The sequence below is a fragment of the Sebastes umbrosus genome, chromosome 5 (assembly GCF_015220745.1).
Source record: "Sebastes umbrosus isolate fSebUmb1 chromosome 5, fSebUmb1.pri, whole genome shotgun sequence".
NCBI lineage: Eukaryota > Metazoa > Chordata > Actinopteri > Perciformes > Sebastidae > Sebastes > Sebastes umbrosus.
The window spans coordinates 2,981,339-2,995,166 of NC_051273.1; positions in this window are offsets into that span (position 1 = coordinate 2,981,339).

Genomic DNA, 13,828 nt, shown 5'->3' on the forward strand with positions numbered 1-13,828 from the left:
ACCACCCATGTGCAGTATACACATTGTTTAATTTTTGGGCTTGTCCGCACTGTTTACATGTAAAACCACTGAAAAAAGTTCTACAAATTGTCGTGTACACAAACCACATTTGAGAAGAAATAAACACTTTCTCCATTACAGAATTTTGTAACGGAGAAATGAAGCTCAACGCTGTGAAATTGGCTGAACCTTTGGGGGAACAAAAGTACACATCCGTAGTATGAAAGTGTACGACACGACATAACAAAAGTTCTTTAGGCTTCAAAAATGCCACCAAACCATAAAAACAAAGCACTTGCCATTAAAACAAATGGCCTGCACAGATATAGTCTATAAAAAGCTGAATAGTAATTTTATTGGACACTCAGTCGGAATACAACCTGTGGGTTTGTGTCGTAATAGATGAATGCTATTACTCGTCGGGTTGCTTCATGTGGAAATGGGTGCAGGCGCTGGAATAACGAACTGGACTATTCAAGATAGAATCTGTCGAAGAGATGAGATACTTTAATGGAATAAGAGGGAGGGGTGCAGCTCTAACTAACCTGCCTGTGGTGATTTCTGACTCCATGAGATAAGCCAAGGAGACAGAATGTTTTTCCTCCCCTCCCTATGAATGCGGCATAATTGCCAATATTCACTTGGAGGCCATTCTACCTCTGCGGCTTGACACTGAATATTGGAAAAGCAATGAAATGGAGGGTTTGCAAATCACATCATAATGGCCATTATTTGATCTAAGTCGCAGATGCTGCATAGTTTTTTTTTGCCTTTAAACATTACCTTGCACATGTTGTAACCTCATACTGTACGTGTAACATATTGCCCAACCTATTTAATGAATGTAATCGCTTGAACAATCTTTTTACTACTTATATAATATACTGTATGTCAGGACATCCTGCGTTCTATCACAAGTTATATGCTGCTATTTGTAGACATCAAAGTTGGTTTAGCCTTCATTTTACAAATGCAATCCAGTGTGAAAAGCAAAAGGTTTTTTATTTGTCACGACCCACGTGACGCTTATTTGACAACTTACGACAAGAAGAGCAGATCAACAAGCATGAAAAACAGTAAGGAAGTGAATACCGTACTGGAAAAATGAAATGGTTTTATGCCTCAAAATGGCAGACTTCAACTGCACATGTTTATTGCAACAAATGTGTTTTAAGCAACAATTAAATATATCTGTCACTAATATGTCATTTTTGAGGACACAAAAGAGCCTGCCTATCTAAATAAGGCCACGCAAGTCTTGTTTATTACTCGTCCTACATCATTAATATGTAACTACGGTAGAAGCATCTACTGTATACTATCAAACGTCCAATTAGGGACTTTGTTTTCATCCTTTGCGAAGGAGAGTTTAAAAGGGGGGGTCGGAGGGGGGGTCTCAGTCGACTGGTGAATTAGCTGGAAATTTCTATTGCTTTCTTTGGCGGAGGACCACTTCCTCTAGCAGTGTGTGTGCTGTGTCCCAGGTGTGCTGTTCTCGACCTCAGAGCTCCATATTAAAACACATGCGGCAGACCGCACTGGGCAACAGTCACCAGCCACTTAAAACTTCACTCCGACTCATTGCTTTTTGTTTTTTTGCTCTGATTGTGTTCAGAGGGAGTATCTCACATCAGTCAGCTGGTGTTGTTGTTAAAACTGAACTGCAATGATTGTTTCTCATAAAAGCTTCTCGTACAACTGAATTATTATCTTGAAAAAGTAAACTTGCCGTTTGTGTGCCACTAATTTCTTTAACGCATTAACACAATCGATCTTCCGGAGGCTCAGTTTTAAAGCTAGAGTAAAGATACTACTATCATATGAAACTAGAAAACCTAAAGAATCCATTGGTACCAACCATGTCATATTAACTTGTCGCAAAGGAGGTTAAATAGCGCTCCAAATTTGCGCTATTTTTTTGCGAGAAAAAACTGTCATGGCCATTTTCAAAGGGGTCAAATGTCTACCCACGAGTCTCCCCTTTACAGACATGCCCACTTTATGATAATCAAATGCAGTTTGGGGCAAGTCATAGTCAAGTCAGCACACTGACACACTGACAAATGTTGTTGCCTTTTGGGCTGCAGTTTGCCATGTTATGATTTGAGCATATTTTTTATGCAAAATGCAGTACCTGTGAGGGTTTCTGAACAATATTTGTCAGTGTTTTGTGTTGTTAATTGATTTCCAGTAATAAATATATACATACATTTGCATAAAGCAGCATATTTGCTATAACTCCAATGTTGATAAGAGTATTAAATACTTGACAAATCTACCTTAAAGGTCCATTTTGAACAGATAAAAAATTGCAATTAACTATGGACAATCATGCAATTAATCGCGATTAAATATTTTAATCGATTGACAGCCCTAGTATGTACATGTAGGTATGTAAGTGTGGCATCATTAGGCCTCAGCAATTAAATACAAAAGCGCCATGTATGTTTTTATGCTTGTTATGCAACCAATCACAATTGAAGGTCTGATCAGATTTTCCCCTTTGGAAGACATGTGCTTTGGCTCCTGACATTTGTCCTCTGGAGTTGGAGAGTTAGACATAGGACTAGTGTCGCCAATGGGCACTCCCCTTGTTATCTTAAATCCAGATTTCAGTTTTACATAGGGGAAGTTAATTGGCATTAACCCTGGCCACTCAAAATCAAGATTTGCCCTTCCTGTTGATGTGCTCCACTGGGAATGAGCCAAAGTTGGTGGTCTGAAAAAAGAAAGTCATTCCTGTACTGTAGATCCCACACATCATTGCATACAAAAAGACAAACTAAGATGAACTGTATCTTTAATCGGCGAACCATTTGACATTTATCTTGTCCAATAACATAAGCTTTTATAATATTGGCTGCCTCCTCTAAATGTGTCAAACCTTTGTAAAGGTAGTTTTAAAAAGAGAATAGTATTTTCCATACGTGGATGGCTTATGTGCTTTGCATGTAGGGCCAATTTCCGTGTTGAGGGTTTGAATAGCTATGTGGCAGCTTGCTTTAAGGTTACAATATGTCTAGAAATACTTTTCCATTGTTGTCATTGCCACTGTTCAATGCGTACAACACGTCTAAACTGATCATTCAAATAAGGATTGTGTATGATTATTTAGGAACATTGATGAAGGAACACAATGTGCCATCCCAATCCAAACAGCGCGCCTCTGTTTATGGTTACCGTTCCTGCCGTCTACTGAGCAACTAATGACTCACCAATGTGGCTCAAGATGTGGCGTACTTCAACAGCAAACGTAAACCTATGAGATAATCAAACCTCCGGCTCGCCATGGAACCAACGGAGGTGTGGCTTTGGGCAGACCCGCTTTGTTTTGGAATCCCAAATTGTTATTTGTCTCATCTTTCCTTGGCTGTTGTCAACTGCCAAAACATGGCAGACGTCCGTAATGTAAAACAGACTGAGGCTCTCCCCTTGGCGACCCTTTCAGGAAATCCCCACGAAGCTTCCGTTCCTGTCACTTGTTGTTGATGCGATGGGTAGAGGAGAAATGGCCAGCTGCCTGGGTACCACAAGCAAGCTCCAGCTTTCTGAAGTGCTTTGGTTTTTGCATTAAGGCTGCAGCAATAAAGTGGAGCTGGGGCTGCTTAAAGTTCTTATCTTGGGGTTTAAGGTCTGCTGCTGGCCCGGCCAACAGGAAGGGAATGGTGACACAAATTCCCTGCTCATACTCCCATGACGACAGTCTCTGTGCTTGCCATTAGGTGAACACTGCCCGTTTCCTTCCCCACAAAAACTGGAAGAAAGGTTGAAGCGCTATTTTTACTTCGAGCCTGAGTGGAGCTTTGCACTGAAATGGCCACATCTTTCAGTGACCCGCGGTCATTAAAAAAGGAAGTGTGTGTGTGGTTGAGGAACACTTTATCACAGCTTACTCAGTGGTACGCATGATGACCAGTAAACCAAGCCCTCAAACTGTGATGCCATTCACCATTTGATGACACAGTGACCTCAGCTGTCTCTGGCCACAGTCTTACGTTGTAACCAGCCATCCTGTTGGCTGTGTTACAGTATAAGCACCTGCTATATTATTAGCAAGGCATTTATTTAAAAAGCTGTCAAATTAGAGTGTGAGATCACTTTGCTGGAAGTATTTGACTACAGCAAAGCTACATTTGTACTCTGCTTTATAAAGTTTATGAGTTAGAGCCATTACCATGAGCATTAAGAAAAGAAACAGGTCGTGCGCAGCGTTTATGCTCTAACTAATCAGTGGAGACAGTCACAACTCAGTGTTGTAATAACTTCCAATGTCTCAGCTGTGATTTAAAACATGAAACAATTGAGAGAAGACAACAGGTTAAATATGTGACTATTACAGACTTGCCAGGTCTGACACAAGGAACAAAAATTTTCAGCACGGGTTCCAGAACAATCTGTTTTGGTTAGCTAGCTCAACAACTCACCACTTTTATGTCTACATTTAGACAAGTGTATGGAAATCCTATCATCTGGACTTAATAAAATCACCCTTGGTGGTGACAAGAGTGTGTTTTGAGGTCACTCTGACCGAGCCTTTAAAAGGTGCACTCAAAGAAATTTATTCACATGTTGATTATAAAGCATGACGAGTAATAAAATAGAGTTATCACTCAATAAAAAAGATTTTTTCTTACTAGGACCAGATTGCTTCTATATATCTAAACTTCATAGCGTCTATTACCAAAATAGAATTTGGGCACGAGAGACTATGTCCCAAGAAAGACAAACATAAGAGAGTAAATGTGTGCTGAATGCCATTGAATATTATCTGTTATCTGCCTACTATAACAGGATGTTGACAGTGGTGCTCCATGCACAAGATTGAAAACATATATTTGTGGAAACACAACTGAAAACACACTTTGTAAACTGGCAACTATTACGTATTGAGTATTTTGGTCTGGGAAGTAATGTGACGTCGTCATAATACAAAATTTCATCAGCTTACTAATAACATTACATGTTGTAAACAGCTGTGACAGCTGATATATACAGTGTCTAAACACATTATTATGACATATAGGTAAGCCTGTTGTTTCCCTAGGCAACTGATTTACTTTCCCATCAAGCTAAACAAGTCACATTTGAGAAAGTGACATCAGATGGAATGACGTGTAATGTCCCGTTTATTGCGGGATCATTTGTCCCTCTAACAAAAGCATTGTCAATATTCCTGATCCCTTTGCCATGGAAATTGAGAAATGTTAATTAGTATGATGCCTCTTTTCATAGCTCAAGTCTAGGAGGGTCATTGAGTCAAAAAGGAAAAGTAGTTCAAGTTGAGTAGTCAAATTAGAGATGCACTGAGTTGTTTTGGCCGATTCTGATTTTTCCGACTTTTTAGAACTCTGACCTGTCGATTCCGATTTTTTTTTCTTTCTATGAACTATAATTGACAGCATACACAAACATTTTTGTAATGTTTCTTTAATGGAAAATTCAATTGTATGTTCATATCAAAGAAGAAAGAGAAATTATTATTCTATAATGTGTATGTAAGAGAGTCAACTATTTATTTTCCATCTAAAACTATGTATTTATTTATCTATTTATTCATGCAAAACTATTTATGAATCAATATCTATTTACAAGAATGTAAAGGTGTGTGTACTGCTCAAAATAATTAAGGGAACACTTAGATCACACTTCAGATCTCGGGGCCTGGAGCCGATCCCAGCTGACATTGGGCGAAGGCGGGGTACACCCTGGACAGGTCGCCAGACTACCACAGGGCTGACACATATAGAGACAGACAACAATTCACACCTACAGACAATTTAGTAGTGCATGCACAGTCTTTGGACTGAGGGAGGAAGCCCGAGAACCCGGATAAAACCCACGCTAATGCGGGGAGAACATGCAAATCATACATGTCTATAGTGGTAACTTCCTTTTGTTAAATTCCATCAAAGTCTTCACTACATATATTATATGAGTCTGGACAGACATGGATGTAAAATGCAACTTGATTGGTTGGCCCAGGCATATAACCATGAGGCGGTAATTCTAGCTTCAGTCTAGTTTCCATTCTTGTTTACTCCTTACGTGATACATTTGATGTCATATCTAACAGGATTCAAGAATAAAAGAGCGCTGGATTTCACAATGCCAAGGAGGCACCTTGTTTGGCAAGACCAAAAAGAAAATCCTCAAATTCATTACAAGAAGAACAAATCATGTCAAAACTAACTGAAACAAGCAGAACTACAGTCTAAAGGCCAGAGCTGATTGATGCAGCCCGGAAAAGAAACGTCTGTAAGTCTTAATTTAGGATAAAATGTCAAACACAAAACATCTGAAATTACATAAATTTTGATCCCGTTCTTGAGAAGTCAATACTTCCTAAAAACACACAAAACTCTTGATATTGATAATCAGCTTGTGACAAAAATCCTATATGTGTGAATGTGCGTATCTGGGTGTAGTTGAAGTCGGACAGTGAAAGTGAAAGAGCAAATAAGCTCAGTCATCTACTGAAGATTAAGCCTAATAAAAAATTGATTAACAGTAAAACACAAGTGCAATAACAATCTTCAACCCTCTGACCTCTCAATGATAAAGTCTTTCAAAGTATTGTGATAGTGTGATAGGGTACTTTGAAATAAAAAAAGGCTCAATAATTACTTCCATGCCTTCCTTTTTTTCCAGTGTTGTCAGTGGGAAGCCTACACTCTAAAAATGAATAATTCAACAGAGTTAGAGGCTCTCCAAACATCAGAACACTTGTTCCAGTTTCCTTAAAGGTCCCATATTATGATCATTTTCAGGTTCATACTTGTATTTTGTGTTTCTACTAGAACATGTTTACATGCTGTAATGTTCAAAAAAAACTTTATTTTCCTCATAATGTCAGCCTGAATATACCTGTATTTACCCTCGGTCTGAAACGCTCCGTTTTAGCGCATTATGATGGAATTGCAACAGAATTGCGTTGCTAGGCAACAGCTTGGGTCCATGTGTACTTCCTGTCAGCTGATGAAATTCACATACACTGCAACCAGGATATAAACTGGGACACATTTAGAATGTTTACGTTTAAAATTGTGTCAAGGGTCTAAATATTGTATATTTGTGACATCATGAATGGGCAGAAATCCTGACAGCTTGTTTCAAATGCACAGTTTCTGAATACAGGCTGTGTGTATTTCCCTGTGGATTGAGTGTTTCGATACTTTCACAGTATTTATATAGGACTTAAGCCTGCTTTATAATAAAACATGAAAATCTCACTTTTTATAATATGGGACCTTTAATGTTCTATTCAGTTTTTTAGAGTGTAGTGACCTATGCTCTCAAGTACCAAGAGTTCAGAGTAAATTACAGGCCTGATAAATAAAGAGGGAATGTCTGGCAGGGGTCTTTTCTCTCTAGATTATGGTAACAAGACCTCCTGGCTCTGCACTAGTGAGCCCCTTTAGATTGAAGGATGATTACGAGCAAAACTGCACTCTCATAATGATTAGTGAAAAGACCGGTCCTGGACTGGCAGCAGGCCCAGTATTGTTTTCACCGCCGTGGTGCGCTTTGATGTCTTAGCAAGTGTGAGAGACTTCTTCAGGCTTTTTCAAAAGACTGACTTTATTTTTGTTGTGCTACTGACTCTGCACTTCTCAGGCAATTAGTGTTCAACGGAGGAGAGGACGGCAGGGAGTTATCACTGAACAACATGTACACTGCATAGGGCTGCTCAGTGGGATAAGGGACCACCATGAGTGAAGTCGTTTGAAACCTACACATACTGAACTGTATGCTACTCCAAGAACATGACAATTGTTTGACTTAAAAGCAGTGCAAAACCACAAGGTTAAAAGTCATGGCATTTTGATATTCATCATATTCATTTAACAAGGCAAAAGAATCTCATTTAGGCTGCATTCACACCAGATCCGGCGGTGCATGGAGAACGCCTGTCCTCCCATTTATTTTGAATGTGGGTAGTATGTTTGGGCTGCGGCAGTGGCGGCCGTAGGGGGTGGCGAAAAAAAACACTGTGGCCTGCGGCGGAAAAGTTCACACAGGATCAACTTTTGGAGAAATGCAACCCGACAAATCATGTAATCCAGAGTTTTACAATCCAGCCACGAGGGAACAAAAGACGTTAATAGGAGTGCAGTCAATGGGCCATTAAAGTGACACTCACAACCCTGTGGCAAATCTCCGCAATGCTAGATGTGGTGTGAATGCAGCCTTACACTGAGACCCCGTAGACTCCTGTGTTTGAAATACCGGTGCGGCATGTTAACTGGCACTGATTGACCCACTGTAAGATCCTTTACTTCTCATTTTTTCAGATATTTCCATTGGTTATAATCTACGACTGAGTATTAAGGCCACATTGAGGAAAAAAAATGAATAAGAGATTTCGAGAATAAAGTCATAATATTATGAGAATAAAGTCATAATATTATAAAGTAGTAATTCTACGTGTTATTTTAGAGGGGGAATAGAGAAGCGTGCTGCCTGCGTGAAAATGAGGAACGTGGAGCATCTTGTGAAGTTATACTTTAGTTTAGGTTTCACAAATAGCTTAATACTTAATCTTTTGGCAAATCAGCACCACATTATCATAAGTACATGAATCAGGACCTTGAAAAGATTGTGCAAGAAACTGTGTTTATTCCAAAGAAAGAACCACACGGACGTGGGGGGAATTGCCTCTTTTGTGGATGAGGAAAGACTTTTTTTCTTGTAAAAGTTATGACTTATTTCTCGTAATATTATGACTTTTTTTTTCTTGAAATAATATGACTTTATTCTCATTAAATTACAAATCTTTTTCTCGTAATATCATGACTTTATTCCCAAAAATCTCCGATTTTTTTTCCCCACAATGTGGCCCTAATACTATATATCGTAATATGTCATAATAATCCCTTTCACTGCTTGTGTATGGTTAAACAAACCTACAACAGCTGCAATACCAGGAGGAAAAACAACACATATTGAAAAAGAAAAGGTAGTAGACAATGGTCTGTATTATGTACCAGACAGTCAATGGTCTCAGTGATTTTTGACATGACACATGAGAACTTCCCTCATTGGAAGTTGGAAGGCAATCAAGATTGAGTCGCTGACTACATTTACATGCACAAAATATAAAATTTTTGCCCTCATTCTGAAAAAGACAATAAGCTGTTTATATGGCTAATGAAAATTGAAGACTTCTTTGATCATGTGAAAACGTTGGTTTTGTGATATTTGCACATATCCAAAAACTTGTTGATATACAATTCGTTCATTATGTTTAAAAGTAGGTGTGTTTCTCCTTCCGACCACAAATGTGGGCAGCATGCATCTCTGCAAACTGCCGGCTAGTTGGTTTGTGTACAACGCACAGAGCTGGCCGTAAACAGGCAAGAGGCCTTTTTGGCCGTGTGTCTCAAACTGTCGTAAAAACCCGAGTTGAGATGCATATTCCGAATGCGCTGCATACATGTCCAAAGAATGCTACTAAAACCGAAATAATATCGACATATCCCACATGTCTTAATCGGAAAATGCCCCGATCGGAATTAGGCCTAATTCAGAATATCCAAACGGAATATGTTGTTTACATGAGCCGTACCAAATTCAAAATATTGTCATATCTGAATTATAATGGAATATTAGTGTGCGTGTAAACATGCTCACTGAGTAGCCCAAAACGGTATGATTTCACATAAAGATATTACATAGCTGATGCAAAATGGCAACTACATATCCACCAGGATGCCCTTGTGTCATGTTGAATGATTTGGTTGAAGGAGATAAGAACGATTTGCTTCTTTATTGTCCAAACAAGAGATCAATTTTGGATGAAAACAATAGACAGATTACCTAAAAATGGCAGAAAAACAAATATGACGTGACCTGCTCAGCAATATGGAATAGCAGTGGATTAAAAGCACTTGAACAGCAAAGTGTTTTGTCACTATGTCGCATGTCTCTCTCCCTTTTCTGTTGCATTATGCCAATTTTTATAGGCATCATAAGTCGAGAAGCCTCGCAGCGGTATTTTAAAACCTTGAGCACCAAAGTCTGCTGAACAGCTGGCATGCTCTCATTTGTTGGCCTAAACACTGAAGTTGGAGGCTCAGTAAGTAGCTCCTTCATCCTTTAAAGAGTGTTTGTAAGTAATATCATTAGGCTAAACGACAGCAGGTAATTAGGTACAATGCGGCTAATTGCTCTAATTACCTGATTTGAAAAACGATTGTCTCAAAGGGACATGTCAGTCTCTAGCTTAGGAACGAGACGCAGCTGTCGGCGACTGTAGCTGTATAAGAGATAGGCCTAATTACTGAGTAATTCACACAAATTAGTGTCCGTCTAATGCACATGCAGCCGTGAGAGGAGAGGAAACTTGGGAAAGCAGGGGATGACGTGTGAGAATCCAACCACGCTCAAGAACAAGGGAACAAAAAAGGTTTCTTCTAACCTAATTTACCTGGGGCAAAGCCATGCATCACAAACACTTAGTTACAGAACACTTTTCGATCACCAAGTTACAGATACAGGTAACCCTTCTGAGAGCTGTCCGTGTTTTTAGCGGTTGATGACTGGAAGGGGAGGGAGGTTGTGATATGCTGATTTTTCACACTCAGATTTAGATATCTTTGGCTCACATCCTTCTCTGCCAACTTTGTTACAGCTTACCCATCATGAAACAACTGCACATTGTGTATGGAAAATAAAGTTTTGGTTTTAAAACGTAACTTACAGATTGTTTTAATGAACCCGGTCTCACAGGATGGCGAATAAATAGCACGACATTCCGCGTAACATGAGGATGCATTTTAGGCTTTTCGTGTGTCATTTGTATGCCATGCAACAAAACTACAGAAACGTCCGCAGTTAGATTTAGGCCACAAAACCACTTAGGCTTAGAAAAAAGTCAAGGTTGGGCTTAAAGTAAGTAAGTAACTAAGTAAAATGCATTCGGAAACAACGTGACATAAGTATGAAAAACACGTCACAAATGTCACCAAAAAACATGTGACAAACGTCACTAAGGTAACTTACAAAACAAAACACCAGCTTCGAACATGGGTCTCCTGGTTAAAAGTCATGTGTTTGTTGGACCCATCTGCTTTCCCTCCCCAGTCTTTCTCGCTTTTTATCCTACGCCACTAGCTCTGAGCGTAGCATAATCACACAGAGTTGACATTGCAGTTAGCACAGACTACATGGCCTGCAAATGACACAGCAAATGCAAGAAAGGCGTTCTTACTGCACGCTAAATGCCTTGCGCATTATCGTCGCATTCATACGCCTTTTCATGCAAACGGGCTGGTTTTAATGTAGCTGTTGTCTCCATGACGGTTAAATTGGTGGTGAACCTTGTGAACTGTCTGGAAATACATATTACTTAAATGTCTGATAACTGTCGTCACCTACTACCAAATCTCATGAGTGCTTTCACCTCCCTTTCATCAGCATCTGTTACACCTGCGGCCCAAAACACTTTTCTGATCACTTTTTTTTTTAACAAAAAAAAAAAAAACTGTGAAACTGTGTGCCACTTTCTGTCATGAGCTTGTAAGTTTGCCTTTGGCTAAGTGAGATCAATGCATTTAAAGGAGTGGAGTTGGGGGTATGGGCCTGCCTTTAATTCCTTTAAGGATGTGACCTCAGACACCAAAACATCGGAGGCATGTTGAGCCACTTACCACTAGGGAACTTCAGTAAGACCGGACTGTTAGTGGTGAGCACATTATTAGTGCTGATAGGAAAATTAGTGCTGATTCACTGAGATTTCCCTATGGACCCGTGCAATGGTGACTCATTCGATACTGACTGCCTCTGTTTGTGTGATCTGTATGTGTGTTTGTGTGCCAGGGTGGTGTGTGTTCCATTTTTGTGTTTAGTTGCCAGAAGTACAAAGGGAACATGCAGACCGGTCAGTCCGTCATGCTTGTCTGCGTCATGTGTGTGATCCCAGAACCTCATCAGGCCAAAGAGTCTTAGAATATCTTCGGGATCTGCAGGCATTACAGGACGCAGTAATTTGTTCCATACAACCTTCGAAGTAGGAAATTTCTCGTCAGGCTTCCAATCTGCCTTCACTTAATTCTCAGGTAGTGCTCCCTGTGGCTGCTATCCACTTGAATGCAAACAGGCTTTAAACAGGTCTGATAGGCCTGTGTGTGTGAGTGTGTGTGTGTGTGTGTGTGTGTGTGTGTGTGTTAGTTTGATTAATCAAGCAAATCAAGTCGCACTTGGGGATTATTACCAGCCGCGACATCGGTGCTGGTGTTGTTTTCACCTTGTGGGTCTGTGTGTGTCATCATGGCAAAATGTGGTCTACTGTAGCGGGAACTACCACAGAAGCAGTTTTGAGTATTTTAAGTGTTTATATTTCTGTGGTCGGTTTCCGTCACCACAGTAGCGTCACAACAGCAGTGACGAAACTTTACAGGTGCGTAGTTGAGATCAAAATGAAGGCAGTGTTCGAAGATGGTTGTGGTCAGAGCAAGGGTGCCGGAAGTTAGGGGGATAGGAAGAGGGGACCCGCTTTACGTCCCTGGCCTGATCTAGTGGTGTGACTGGTGTGATCTCATCACAAGATGGTCTCTAGTTTTACATTGATTTGATATGATAAAATTTGTTTCTATTTCCGTAAACATACTTATCTTTAATACTGTTACATAAGCACGCATCATTATAAATGTATATTTATTATATGTGTGTTTATGCAGAAATCTATGTATCTATTAGACACTTTTATTATTTACCAGCTGCGACAGCGACGCTGGTGTTGATTTCACCTTGTGAGTCTGTGAGTGAGTCATTGCACATTTTTTTCCTGGAGACACCTACTGTAGTGGAAACTACCACAGAAGCAGTTTTGAGTACCAGGTGTTTACTGTATATGTTTGTCTGTCTGTGGACAGATATTGTCACCGTGATAGCTTTGCAACCATTTAAGATGTAGTTGCAAAACTTTGTCCCCCAACTTTACATGCCTAGTCCGATTTGGCGTCACGGCTTGTGTGATCCCATCACAAGAAGGTCTCTAGTTTGTAAAATGTTTTTAAAATTTGAATAAAATTTGAATATTTACATGAGTATTGTAGTCAGTTTTGGAAGTATTTTTACTTCTGTAAATTCGAATTTGAAATTTTTCCTTAAATGATATTCTCAGTGTTCCACAACATAGTCTTGTAAGTACTGTAACAATACTATGTTTATGTTATTGCCATCATGAACCTCAGCTGCCAGTCAGAGGTGTAAAGCAGAGCTGTAGCTAATTCAGGACACTTTGTTACTGCAGCAGGGATCCCAACACCACCGCATTGTTAACGAAATCATCTAAAATTGACAAAGATTACGAAAGTGAATTGGTGTTAACTGATGACTGATGAAGCGTAACCATTAGCGTTCGCTCACAGGACATGGCTGGATTCAGTATTGTGTCTGCTAACAGTGTGTTTGTTGAGATGCAGCTATCATCCCAGGAGGTCTTCATATTAATAGGACCGATTAAATATAAGCTGAAAAAAGTAAGTACATTTAAGTAAAAAAATAATTAATTAATAAAAAAACAATTATAAGAAATTATATTTTACATGCATCAACAGTGTATTCTCCAGTTACAACTTCGTCAGCCAACATCGTATAATAAAACCTGTCATCTTACACGACTTAGATTCTCTGTTTGTAGTGTACGCTGCTACAGTCCGACCAGTGTGATTACATATATTTCATTTGACCCTGAGGTAGATCTGCAGTGAAATACGTACATTACTCTAATATGGCACATGTGAAATCTATTGCCTTCCCATATGGAATGAACATATCTCTCTGTATGTATTTCATTCATTCTCAGGTAACAGGTCTATTTTAAGGC